The 14,058-nt window shown below is 37.7% G+C and overlaps 1 long non-coding RNA gene across 1 annotated transcript; it reads right to left on the bottom strand.

Moving 5' to 3' along the window:
- Window positions 1-9,391: 9,391 nt before the first annotated feature.
- LOC103469551 (uncharacterized) lies at window positions 9,392-13,713 on the bottom strand. The gene is made up of 3 exons (XR_001776898.1): window positions 13,439-13,713; window positions 13,003-13,100; window positions 9,392-9,853 (listed from the first exon to the last, which is right to left on the bottom strand). It is a non-coding gene; the product is annotated as an uncharacterized LOC103469551 (long non-coding RNA).
- Between the last annotated feature and the right edge of the window lie 345 nt (window positions 13,714-14,058).

Raw genomic sequence — 14,058 nt, 5'->3', positions numbered from 1 at the left:
AGTGTACCTTTACAAGCAGCACTTCATCAAACTATCAGGAAATGTTCTTTGTTCCTGAACGAAACACAGACTGGATTCCAAAAACTATCTGTTGTCGGAGTATATGGTTAATGTTGTTGCAGGGATTTCTGATCAAATACTTTCAAAGACTGATTATAAAGTGATCTAACGAGGTGGAAGTTATGTTGCGTGATAATTTGTAATTTATCCACTAACTGATTCAAGTGGTTGTGATGCTTTGCTAATGCTTCCTAGCATGTCAAAGTGCTTGAGGAGCTGATATTGGTTACCTTAAAGCAAATTGTGACAGAGCAGCTCGGGTGGGATGACGCTTTGACATGACCGCTGTTAGCTGTTAGCTGTGCACCACAAACCCGGCTGTCTACGGAGAAATATTAAGAAAAAAGCCTGAGAACCATGAAGCCGGTGAGTGGAGAAACTAACTCTGGTCAGATGAAACCACAACAGAACTTTTTGGCCTTGCATGTAAAAATGACTAATGCTGCACATCCTTCTGAACACACTGTCCTCCTGGCAGGGGAAGCATCATGCTGTGGGCTTCTTTCTTCAGCAGGTGGAGGACAGCTGGTGAGAGTTAATGGGCGATCCTGGAGGAAACCAGTTGGACTTTCCATTCCATTCTGAGACCTAGAGCATACAGTACCAATGTCCTAATCAAAGTCCATGCCTAGACTTGGATAATGTCAAGACTTGGAAGCTTGTGATCACAGTGGCTCTCCAACCAATCTGAACAATGTTGCTCTGCAGAGTTTCAAAGATAAACAGAAAGTTTTGTTTAATAATCAGAAGGTCTTTTGGAGCCAGATGACCTTTAACTTGATGTAGAGCTTCCTCCTGCATTACAATGTTGTTCCTCAGTGCTGCTGCATATCAGGAACTCATTGTGCTTGATCAGCTTGATATCTGTTGTGATATGATATCAGTTTGTTCATGTGCTCCATTAAAAAGTCATGAAGGCCATTAAAAAGCTCCATATATCAACACACACACGCACACACACACACACACTTGCCTCTGCCTTGCTCACACACACACACACACACACACACACACTTGCCTCTGCCTTGCTCACACACACACACACACACACACACACACTTGCCTCTGCCTTGCTCACACACACATCACAATCATTCTGTTCCCCTTTTAAAGCCTTAGTCATTTCCTGGAACAGCTGAAAATCACCATGTTCCTCAACAAGCAGGAAAGATGCATTTTACTGCAGCTGATTCTGTTCTAGATAAAAGACTTTCTGACCCATTTACAGAAATCAGAATGTTAGAAAGTCCAATTATTTGAGGAACTTTATCACCAAGTTAAACACATTATATAGATTCATTCAAACATCCATTAGCAGATGGAAGTTTGAAATCGTTTACTTTTGTTAAATATAATTTTCCACTTAGTTTTTAAAAAAACAAATATGTTTCATACCTGCTAAATGTTATTTTCAAAAGCTCCTACTTTTAATCTGACAAACCAGCCTCAGGATGTATATTCTAACTTATTGAACATAACTGCAGTATTTATGGACGTAATGTTGGATTAATCAATCTGTTAACATGAAGGTTATGTTGACTGTAAAGCTGCTGGTTTTACAGTCATGATTTTGTGAGTCGCTGATGTTACTTAGGTTTTTTTGTGTGGGGGAAAAAATAGATTGAAATTAGTTGAAAGAACACTTTGGTTTTATTCTATTTCCATAGAAGCTACTGATTCCAATCAAAATTGACCTCCATAATTATAAAAGGCTGCGCAGGATCACAGTGTGTGTTGGTAAACTCTGGACACTGGCGTCATTTGGCTTGCTGGCGGTCCCTCACCATCAGCATCAAGAAAACCAGTTGGGTTGATGGACAAAAGGGTTTTAGAAAAAACAAAAGTGTCTCAGGAGGTTTAGGTGTCCATCCTGGAACTGGTGGGTTGTTGGTTCGAACCCCCTCTAAACCAACTCTTCATCATAATGGGACCACATAAAATTCTGAAAAAAAGCACAACTTCCTAATATTTCTAATATATCATTACATATACAGCTCCAACCTGTAATTTCAGATTCATTTAACATTTTAATTAGCATCTTTTCCTCTGAATATGAATGTGGGACCTCTGTTAACCATTTTCTGGTCAACATGATAAAAAAAATGTTTTTGGACCATTTTCCTGAACCAGTACAGACTTTTATTCACAAAATCCCATTAAATCAGCTGCTGATTAATAATGTATCTGAGGGAACTGCACAGAAAAGTCAAACACTTGAATTCGTATCACGATGCTTAGTAATCTGATTTATTGTGGTTATTGTTTTGGTTGTGGTTATCATACTGGGATCCCGATTCTGTAGAGACTCCCGGCTCTTTCCCCGGTTTTGGTTTAGCTGTTTTATTTTGGTGTTGGTCTTCAGATTCCTGTCGATTTAGTTCCTTTTGTGTTCTACTTGCTCTCCCTGTGTGGTTTGTTGTCTTGAGTCGCTCCACCCCCACAGCTGCCATGCTGTTCTCTTATTTTACTCACCAACTCTTTCACTATCACGTCATTGAATGCCAGTTTTTGCCACTCATGTATGAACTCAATCATTTTTACTTGGGTTTTTTTTTGTAAAGAATGTTTGAATAATTAATTTTATTAAACTTCAGCTTTCTGCACACCTGCCTCTACTCTTGAGATTTGGCAAAGATATCAGAGTGCAACCCAGTTCAGTCTAGTTCAGAATGTCTAAATTGTTAACAGGAATGATGTTTGAGGGAATAGTGATGCACTTTTCTGTGCTGTTTGAGACGTTAACAGATTGGAGTTGTATTTAAATCAACTGGGATTAATCTGAAACCTACGGATGGTCGATCTGCAGTTGGTTTTCCGTCGTTTATCACTTCATTCCACCTTAATCTCTCCTTCACAGTTTCTTAAACTGCAACAGAAAACAAGCAAATGTAATCAAAAACAGAAAGCACATTTTGTAGAGGTGTTTGTAAAAGGAAACATTTTTATTTTTATTTTTTTTTAATTTATTCATTTCATTTAAAACAAAACAGATGCTATACATACAAAAAAGAATGTACAAAACACAAATAAAATGAAAGGTAGCAGAAGAAGAATAAAATTCTTATTAATATCTGCCCCTTTTTTCCAATAAACACATGCAAACAATGATAGTTTTCAAAAAAGCATAACAAAAAAGAGAAGAAAAAAAAAAGACATCAGCTCCTTCTTGTACAACAATTATTATGATCGCACATTATACAATTGTATATGTCTTCAACAACTTTAACTTTTATCATTCTCTTAAATATATCTATCGAGCCAGCATTTGTATAATCACTTTCCAGATTATTCCACAATCTTATACCTTGTACTGATGTACATCGGTCCTTCAAATTTGTTCGAATCTTGGGTTTTACAAACATTTCTATACCCTTAAGATTGTAATTACTTATTCTCTTAACGAAGTATAATTGCATATTCAGAGGTAATAAGCTTTTATGAGCTTTATACATAACCTGCAAGATATTGTAATCAACCAACTCATAAAATTTCAAAAATTTCAACTGACAAAATAAAACATTTGACGGGTGATTATAATGTTTTCTGGTAATACATCTTATTGCTCGTTTCTGTAAAATATAAATGGGATTTGTAATTGTTTTACATGCTTTCCCCCAGACTTCAATACATTAAGTCAGGTGTGGAGCAATTATTGCATTATATAACATAAATAAAGCTTTGTCATGAAATAAATCCCTTACTTTGTACAATACAGCTATGGATTTGGCTATTTTTGTTTTTAAATAATTTACATGGGGTTTCCATGTCAGCTTTTCATCAATGATAACACCCAAGAACTTAACCTCATTGACCCTACAGAGCTCAACATCATCGACTTCAAAAGGAAGATCGATAGCTTTATTTCTTTTACTAAATATCATATAATTCGTCTTATTCAAATTTAATGTTAATCTATTTAGTTTAAACCAAGTTTGTATCTTAATAAATTCTGTTTATTAATTTTGAGGAAATGGAATAGAATTTTTAGCTTCTGTGTTTCAAAGCTGCCAGATAGTTTATTCTTTATTGTTATTTGTGCAGTTTATACACCTCTGGTACATGTTGGTACATGTTATGCTTCTCTTACTACAAGTGAAATTTCTAAGTCACAACCACAAACACAAAAACCCTGCAAATTTTGGCAGGTTGTTGTTTTTCAATATTACCTTAACTCTACTGAACAGCGACACCTTATGGGGCCCAATCATAACAGAGATTGTTGTGTTGCACCCATGAAGTGTTGCAGGATTTCTTGAGTTTGGTCTTGGCCTCAGTATTTGCAGACTTGGAAGAACCGACCTTGACTGAATGCCTGATATGACAAATTACTCAGACTGCAAAAAATGTTAATTCAATGTTGAATTATGGCCAAAAAGGTAAATTTTTTTGGTTTAGGTCGACGCTTGATGGTGGATCAACCATCAGTCAATCATCCAATTCTTGTCAATTAACTGATGATTTTTATTTATTTATTTATATATATTTTTTCGAATATGATATCAGTATAAAATCACACACATGAACAAGGAATGAAAAAGACGCATATTTTTGTACTACAATAATCTTATCATGCGAGGTCCAAAAATGTTACAGCACAGGAAGAAGCAAGAACCTTCTGAACTCCTACCCCATAAACTACCATATTTTGAGACGGACCCTCATTATTAAATAAAAATAAAATAAAATAAACATAGGTTCATTAATTTTCATTAGCTGAAAATTTTGGCAGGTTGTTTGTTTTCAGTGACACCTTATGGGATTCAATCATATATTTAGACATATGTAAATAAGTTCACATATGTCTAAATGTATGCATCAATATATCCATACCCACACACACTCATATGCGTTATGATGTAACACATTAGTGTTATCTCTCACCCATATTTCTATATCTTGTGAAAATGACCTCCTTCTATTTCCTTTTAAATTGTATTAAATTTTGACTTTTACTCCTCATTTAACTTGTTCCATAACTTTACCTCATGAATTGAAATACAAAAGCTTTTGATGTGCATAAACTACAAATCCTTAAGTTTGAGTAACCCCTGAAGTTATATCCCCCTTCTTTCAAAAAACATGTTCTGAATGAGCTCAGGTAGTAGTTTTAGATCCTTAAACATAATTTGAGCCATTTTAAATTCCACCAGCTCTTCAAATTTAAGACTTCTAGATCTTAAGAATAACAGGTTTGTCTGCTCATGAAAACTGACATTATGGACGATTCTAATGGTTTGTTTCTGTAGGATGCTCCATGGGTGTAAAGAACTTTTGTAATTAATTTCCCACACCTCTGAACAATATGTGAAATATGGCAAAACCAGAGAGTTGTATAGAATATGAAGTGATTTATTATTCAGAATATGTCTGGCTTTAGCCAGGACTGACATGCTTCCACATAGTTTATTCTGTAAATCTCCAATATGAGGTTTTCAACTGATTTTGTCGTCTATTATTACCACAAGAAACTTAATGTACGCACTTTCTAGAGTTACACCCTTTATCTGGACTTGAATTTGAGCTTTTTAATTAAAAAAAGAAAAGATGTTGTTGAATCAATGTTGTCTTCTGGTCGAATTCTTATGACTGAAATTCATAATACATTACGCATTTTACTGTTAACAGGCAACATGTTGCCCTTGCTGGTAGGCTCTTGTTTTTCAATTTTTAATTTTTTTCCCCAAATCAGAATAGTCTTAAAATATTCTTGATATCATATTTTACTACTTTATTCACCTTTTCTCCCTTCCATTGTTTGAGTTTCATAAAAACAGATTTTTATGAAAAAAAGAGGTTATTTTCACGCCCAAACAGAATTGTTACTGTTCGCTGTACAACAGCTGGCAGCATTCATGCAGCAGAGATCCTTACAGAACCATCACAATGGAAAGTAAGATTAATCGGCTAAAGAAACAAAATGCGACACAAGAAGTTGCTCAGAAAATGAAATGCTTACAAAACACCAGTTTGAAATTAAATTTAGTTGGTGGTTTGCACTTTCTTAAACAGCAGAGGGCAGCCTCTGGATTGTCATATTTCCACATCTGAACTGAAATGTGTCGGATCTACCAGCAGGGGGCTCTAGACTACCGCTGTCAGTCTCGTATGTAAATGGGACAAACTGATGTTCTGCATTCTGGAATCCTGTGTTTCCTGAATGCAGGAATAAAAAGTGTAAAATCCTGTTGTTTGCAGAGCAGATAACATGATTTTACACTTCATAACACCCCATCTTTTACTTATCTTGATGGTGCATGCAGTGCTGCACTCTGATCATTGAAGGCCTTTGTGGAAACACACATGCGGCTCTATGGACCAGACTGTGATAACAGTGTGTGTTCTGATGGGTCGGGATCCTGCCAGGAACATGCCATTCTCTTCCCCGCTGCCAGGATGAACGCAACAATCACAACATTTTCCAATTTCCCTTCCGGCTGAGATCCATTTCTCATCAGAGAGGCACGAACAAGTTTCAAACAATACTCTGATCTGACAGATAATCTGGCTGTTCAGACACATGCCTGTTCAAAAAAGAGCAGAGCTAGCATCAGAAATTATGTTTTTTATTTATTATTGTAATTCTCAAGAACCTCAAGAAAATTTGCATTACTAGAAAAAGACACTAATAATGTCATTTATTCACTTAGTCTATTTTTGACTAAGCACACACACACACGTATGTATGCATGTATATATTCATTTTCGCACGTACCTTCGAATGGTTGAAATATATTACATGAAGTAATCAGAAAGTAGATTAGGCTGCTATCAGTTGGAGTCACTTTAAGCATTTCAGCAGGTCTGTGACTGAACCAGTGCAAACAGAGCGTCTGCACAATGTAGCATGAAATAAAGTAATCTTATCAGGTGATTTCTGCCACATTTGCATGGAGTTTGCTAACAGTGGAACACAATCATGCTATAACATTTTTGCCACATCCAAAATTTATTCGGCAGTCTGGTTTGCTGGTGATGCATAAGCAAATACTGAATTGGATGTGTGAGAACGTGATGCTAAGTCGTTATTTATCATTATTCATTACACTGGTAATAAATACCAGTGTGTGTGGTGGATATGAGAAGATCCAGCTGTAGGGCAGCAGCAGACTTAAAGCAGCACAACAAAGTTGTACCCTGATTTTGTGACTTGCAAGCTATGTGGGATGGGTTAGCACATCTGGGAACCAGGACACATCAGCAAATCACCATTTCTTCTCAACCATGCCAGGTCAAACAAGCTTTTGGTGGAAAATGTGGAACTTTCTAAAACTTTATATAAATTATGAAGCATACCTTTGGCTCCAATTGGAAATGTAAAGGCTAGTTGATGGACTTTAGCATGGCACAATTAGCACAGACATTAAAACAAAGTACTGTGTAAAAGGCATGGATGTTTTGTAAAGTTTATCCTCATTTCAGACTTTTGCAAATTATACTTTTAGAGTACAGGTCTCTATGTAACAAATTCTTCATCCTTGGGATGACTCATATGTCCTAGTTTCATTACTGACCCTTGGAACTTACACTGTGAACCCAATAAATTTCATAACATCTACCTTTAGACTACTGGATGCACATGTTGTTCAGAGGTGTTTATTTTGATACCAGCACATGATGAGGAAGAATTGTCCCAGAGCCATTTTCAAACCACTGCAAAACAGGCTGAAATAAACAAAGCGTATTCAAAACAACACGCCTTTGAAAATGAAACCCTAGCTCTGGTGAACAGCCACCATGCCATGGATAATATGAGCCAGGACTAAACGCCGCATGCAGGTTCACCCTGTCTTCTTTCACCTTGTTCTGAAACATTACTCTGTAAACCATTACGTTTCTCTCGCATCTAAAACATCTGAGAATTTCTGTGTTTTCTTAATTATCCTCAAGCATTCTCTCAAATTGTTACAATAGCCATTATTATTATTGTCATCCACATGGCATGTGTGGTTTCCCTCCTCCAGTGTTCTGCAGAGCCGCTGTGCTGACAGGCTGAAGGGTTTTACTGATGCCACGTGCCGCATCATAAACAAAACAAGAAGCCTGAGGGATGATCCTCTCCCAGCTGTTTTTCTGCAGCAACACACACTAAACAGCGATTTGGTTGAATCCTAGATAACTCCATTAATTCCTGAGTAAGTCAGTCTACATGTCATATAGAACCGCACTAATCTCGACCTAGTTTCTTCACTGTTCCCTCTGTTGTCAAGTTTTCTTAATGTTTCTCTCTTTTCTATTTCTTAAATTTATTTTATGATTTTCAGAGTTGACACCAATAAAAGAGCCTGTATTTTTTTCTCTCTCAAACAATGTCCCTGTCTCTTATCTGCCTCAGATACAGGAGACTCTTCAGTAGAGACAGAAGTTCACTGTAAGGCTGACTAATCTTCCCACAGACCGGTTCAGACCAGTCTGAAGTTGAAACTAGCCGTGGCTCTCAGTTCCACATGCAACCTTTACTCACTAAGCACTTTTAAACCTCTCTGAGCTCATAGCGTTTCCTATGAAACCAGTTGATTGATTTCCCGTCAGTCTGCAATAAAGTATATTGCCTCTTTGTCTCTTGGCTGTTATAATAGAAAACATCCACTAAAAATATTTGACCCTCTTTTCTTAGATTTTCATAATCTAAGAAAAAACAGTACTCAAATCTTATAAATATCTAATGTTGGTTTTAAAAAGAAAAAAAGCTTAGTGCCTATGAAACGTGTTCAACCACCTTGGATGCTTTACCCTGTTTTTCCTTTTACAAATCAGTCATGATTAACAAAACATGGTAAAACAACTCACTTTAATATCACAGTCAAATAATATGTAAAGTATGTAACTTTTATAAATGTATTTTTTACATATATTTTTTGTAAAAAAAAAAAAGTTTGGTGTGACAGCATGGTAAGAAACGGGTAATCTGAAAAAATCTGGTTCTTTCTAGTTAGCACTAATCAGAGCCAGGAGGTGGGTCTTAACGCTGTCAATCACCCTTGTGAACAAGCAGGAGTAGAGAATGTTAAGGCTAGTTAGCATGACCATTGATAACGGCGGATAAATGGTTTTCCTGCTACTTTAAAATGTTTCTCCAGCACTAGCTGAGCAGTACATACACAACTGTGATTGACAGTGCTAAGACCCGCCCCCTGGCTCTGATTGGTTGTTTTAGACCAACAGCGATGCATTTCTTCAGATGGCAGACGGCTCAGAAAGGAGATGGAGATTGATCTTTTCACCAATTATCTGTCTCATTTTATACTGTCATGACATGGTGACAGTTTTAAGAAATATGTAAATAACACATATATATATATATATATATATATATAAAGTTATATAATGCAGCTCGTCACCCACTCCTCAAAGCTACTGACCTGATTCAACCGAGTATAAGGATAATTATGTGGAAGTTAAAGTGGTATCTCACGTATTTATTAAACACAGTCCTCATTCGCAAGATATCCTTAACAAATTTTTTTTCGGGAGAATTACTAAATCACAATCCTGCCACTTTATATCAAAGGGCTTGTTTCCTCACATTAGTCTCGCGGCAGATCTTTGGCCAAGTGTCTGTCCTTCCGCAGTCTGTGGTGACCTTGGCCTCCCACCACAATGAACAATGGGTCCCACTGTCAACCTGTTCCAGCACTTTCCTTTACCTGGCACCAGACCAGGTTCATGGGGTCAGTTTGCTTCACTTATATCACAGAGTCAGCGCAGCTGTCCGTTCCGAGCGCTGAAGAAGAGGCTGACATAGAAAGCGGTGGGTACTTGAACCCGGGATGCTCCCTCTGGTGATTCTTGTTAGCTAAAAAATAAGACAGTCAGGTATTACAACAGGAAGTTCAGTTCTCTTACTACAGGGCAATGACCTGATATTTTTACTCTGTTACATCCGTCGGTGCTTTGGAACGGAATCAAAATGTAAAATATTTCAATGCTTATCCATCTACTATTTCCAGGTTTATTGTAGGTGAGACCATGAGACTCATCCAGTTTCCTCTCAAGCAGTTACTGCCTCTAATTTATCCCAACTCTGGAGTCGCTAAAATGCCCTGAGTCACCTGCTTGTTTGGTGGAGCAATGTTATGGTGACACAGCCAGAGTCCTCCATCACTCCACCCACTCACACTGTTATCCTCTACTGTATCGCCATGGAGACAGCTAAGCTGCCAACATAATTTTATCCTCATGCAGATGTGAAGAGCAATTTACCATCTACCCTGCACTCTGCTGAGTCTTCTCAGTAAACATAAATTACTTCAGTGTGTGAGGATTTTGTAGCTTTAGTCTAGTCAGTGAGACTAAACCTTTGAATCGTCAAAAATAATAATTTTATCAAACAGCCGTACAAATATCATGAAAACTTTCAACAGCATTTCCTCACCTTTGTAATTATGAACTGTTGCTCGTCATCAAGTTTTAAAATGACGGAGAAAAACTCTCAAAGAAAAACGGCATATTTATGTCAACAAGGAAGTGTTGAAATGGTTAGGGCAAAACCTCCAAAGAGAAGTTTTTAAAGTTTGTCCACTTTTACCATTCAAACTTGCTTGATCACCAGCAAGTTTGAACCTATCTGTAAAAGTAGATGGTTTGTATTTTTGCTTGTGAGCTTGGAGCTCAGATTGTTTTGGAACTCTGCAAAGAAAGAGAGAGATGTGAGCAGTAACCTTAGAAAAGACTGCTTTAAAACGAGTCCAGAATTCTGTAGCTAGAAAGATGTGTAGCAAAATGAACAAACGGAAAAACAAATGACAACATTCTGTGTTGGAAAAGTTCCTAAATAAATTGTAAAGGTATTGACTGTGTTAGACTCTTTTTGCTTGTAGTTTGTTTGGAATGTTTCCCAGGAGAAAACATCATCTTCAGACTCGCAAGGTTCCACAAGGTGTTTGATGGTTGCTGCTGCCGCTAGTCTGGAGGAGTTGAGTGTGGGAGTGGTTTTCTGTCAGGCAGAAGCTCAGCTGGAGACGGCAGCTCCAAGGAGGGCCTTTGGGTAAACAGGCGATGATTTGTACGAGTAAGCATGTAGCACCCTAGAATGGTTGCCATGGGAAATTCAGCGGTTCCTCAAATATGCAAGAAAGAATCAAAGTAACACTCAAGGTATGTTTTTGATGACGGAATAACATATTAAGCTCAAGAAAGTCAATTTTGTGTATTATAAAGGATAAAATTCATTCCAAATCTGGCCATGCACAATGAAATAAGAAGTAAACTTATCAACCTAAGACTTGTGGTGGTTGTATGAACTGCAAACGTTAATGAAATAAAGTAAAAACATTTAGAAAAAGAACGAGTAGGACAAAAATTCTTTTCTGACAGTTTAAAAAGTCATGGAAGTCTTTCAACAGTCGCCCTGCAGAGTGATGCAACTGATCCGGTTGGGGGGCAAGGACAGGCACAGTTCAGCGTCCTGGTAGGAGAGCATCGTATCGACAGATGGACGCTCGGTTTGGCCTGATAGGCCCTCGCGGTGCAGTCAACCGTGAAGGAGAGCCGGCTAGATTGATCCGGTTAAGAGACGGTGCTCTGCAGCGGCTGGGCGTCCGCAGAGACTCAGCGTTCAGTCATTTAATCTGAGCTGGGAGCAGCAGGCGGCCCATAGAGGGAGGGAAGGAAATCTGAACTGGGCTCTGTGTTAAACTGTTTCATCACATTGTCTGCTGTGGTCCATATTCTCATTGCAGGAAATGTTGAAACAAAGCAGACCACAGAGTAAACAGGAGACGTATTTCTAGAGTTTCTGCAAATATGGCTCAGTTCATTTAAACCAGCATATTTATGTTTCATATTTTGAATATAATAAAATATTTTCTAGGACAGCGGTGTAAAGATTTATTGTCCTGTTGGTTCCATCTCTTGGTTTGTGCAGTATACTTTGAAATGGAAGGAATTAATTTAAGCTTTTTGTTTGTCTTACGTTTAACTATAACCAAACTCTTAGGGCCATAGTAAGAAATAAAAAAAAAATAAAATTATGAGAATAAAGTCAAAATAATTTGGGAATAGTCGTAATATTACCAGAACAGTCATAATATTGAGTAAAGTAGTAATACTGTGACTTTATTCTCAGAATATTGAGTTTATTATATTAACTTTTTTTTGTCTTTGCACGGCCCTCACACTCAGTCAGATAAACCTCTTTATTTGTTTCACTTTTTCTGAAATCTTCTAGAACTTACTGTTTACCTCTGGAGAAATACAGTGGACTTTTAACACAAACACACACACACACACACCGACACACAGTCTTCTGAGACTCCCACCTGCTCCGGATGTCCATCCTTTTCTATGCTGTTCTTACATAAGCCATGTATTCACTGCCAGCAACAGCTTCCAGTAAAATCACTGAGTGAAATGTAAACACTGGCCTGAATAAAGACATGTTTTCTGCCACTGTTGCCACAAAGCTTGCAAGGACTCATTATTCAACATCACTACTCTGCATGCTTCCCTAAAGCCACCCAGTATCCACGTGGGTCACTTAACTCAACTTACCATCACTGAAACAGTTTCTTGTTTCTAGGAATGTTTTTTTTTATTTTTTTCTGAAATATTTGGGTCTGTTAGAAGAAATTGCATGTGAAGAGAAGCAAACGGGAAGTGACTCTCTGAAAACTCCCTGCTCGTCTGTTTAAAAGAAAACAAACACCCTTAAATAAGTAGGTATGTCTGTATCATAGCGGATTTACAGATCTGTCATCACACACACTGAGGGGGTGTTATGAGAGCTTTCCTAACACATTATTTTCTGCTTATATGTTAATTAAATTGAAATTGCACCATACACATGTAGAAATGTTACATTTTGAATTATATGTTGTGTTAAGAACTTGGATGGGTGGGGATGCTTTGTTTGACTAATTTTATATGCAGAGGAAACTTAGCTTTAGGATTCAATATGGCAGAATTAAACTTTAAAATAACATAATTTTTTTTTTTTTTACTTACGTTAGACAGTATGGCGTATTTTTGATTAAGAGAAAAACACGTGTCTACAAGACATATGATGTAGTAGGTCTGCCGGGCCAGTTGGTGGTACTGTAACACTGCAAGAGAACGATATAAAAACAAAAAACCCACTGAAAGGTGCAGACAGAGAAAACTACCGGTTAGTGCATTAACTCCAACGATCCCCAGTTTAAAGGTCCAGTATGTAACTTTCATAAAAGCTGTTTTACATATTTAAGTCAAAAAGTCGTGACGATATGAAATGAGATGGATGATCTGTGGGGAAAAAAAAAAAATCTTTTCCACATTCTCTATGAGGTAATGTTGCCTGAAAACTTCCACCACTCCCAATCAGAGCCAAAAGGTAGGTCTTAGCGCTGTCAATGAACCTCGTGTACTTGCTGCTTAATATGCTAATAGCAGAGAAGCAACTTACCATTACAGAAGAACCATTTATCTGCTGTCATCAATGGCTATGCTAACTAGCCTGAGGATTCTCTACAGGCTCTGCTAGCTGTATCAAAGCAGAGAGTAAAGAGTAGAGGAGAGAATGCAGGCCGCTATTCATGATAGTGGTTGACAGTGTTAAGACCCGCCTCCTTGTGTGTTGTGGTGGTGCAGGGGTTAAGCAGAGTCCACATATGAAGGCCTCAGTCCTGGACGTGGCCGTCGCAGGTTCGATTCATGGCCTGGTGACCTTTGCCACATGTCTTCCCCCTCTCTCATTACCCACTTTCCTGTCAACTAACTATCAAGTAAAGGCCACTAGAACTGATAAAAATAAATAAAAAATAAAGACCCGCCTTTTTGCTCTGATTGTTTCTAGTCAGCATTGAGAGAAGGCAGAGGGGCTGGATTGTTTTTCTTTTGTCTCGTGTCACAGTTTGATATGAGACAGATCATCTGCCTCATATCAAACTGTCACAACATAGTGACAGCTTCCACCAACATATAAATTTACAGGCATTGAGAGATGCTAATACAGATAGCATCTGTAAAACATTACCCTGTGGCTCCCTGTTATGTAACTCAGTGCAGCGTCTCTGACGGTCAGAA

Source organism: Poecilia reticulata, linkage group LG9, assembly GCF_000633615.1.
Source record: "Poecilia reticulata strain Guanapo linkage group LG9, Guppy_female_1.0+MT, whole genome shotgun sequence".
Classification (NCBI taxonomy): domain Eukaryota; kingdom Metazoa; phylum Chordata; class Actinopteri; order Cyprinodontiformes; family Poeciliidae; genus Poecilia; species Poecilia reticulata.
The sequence above is the reverse complement of the archived record's forward strand: the minus strand, read 5'-3'. Positions and strand labels throughout refer to the sequence as shown.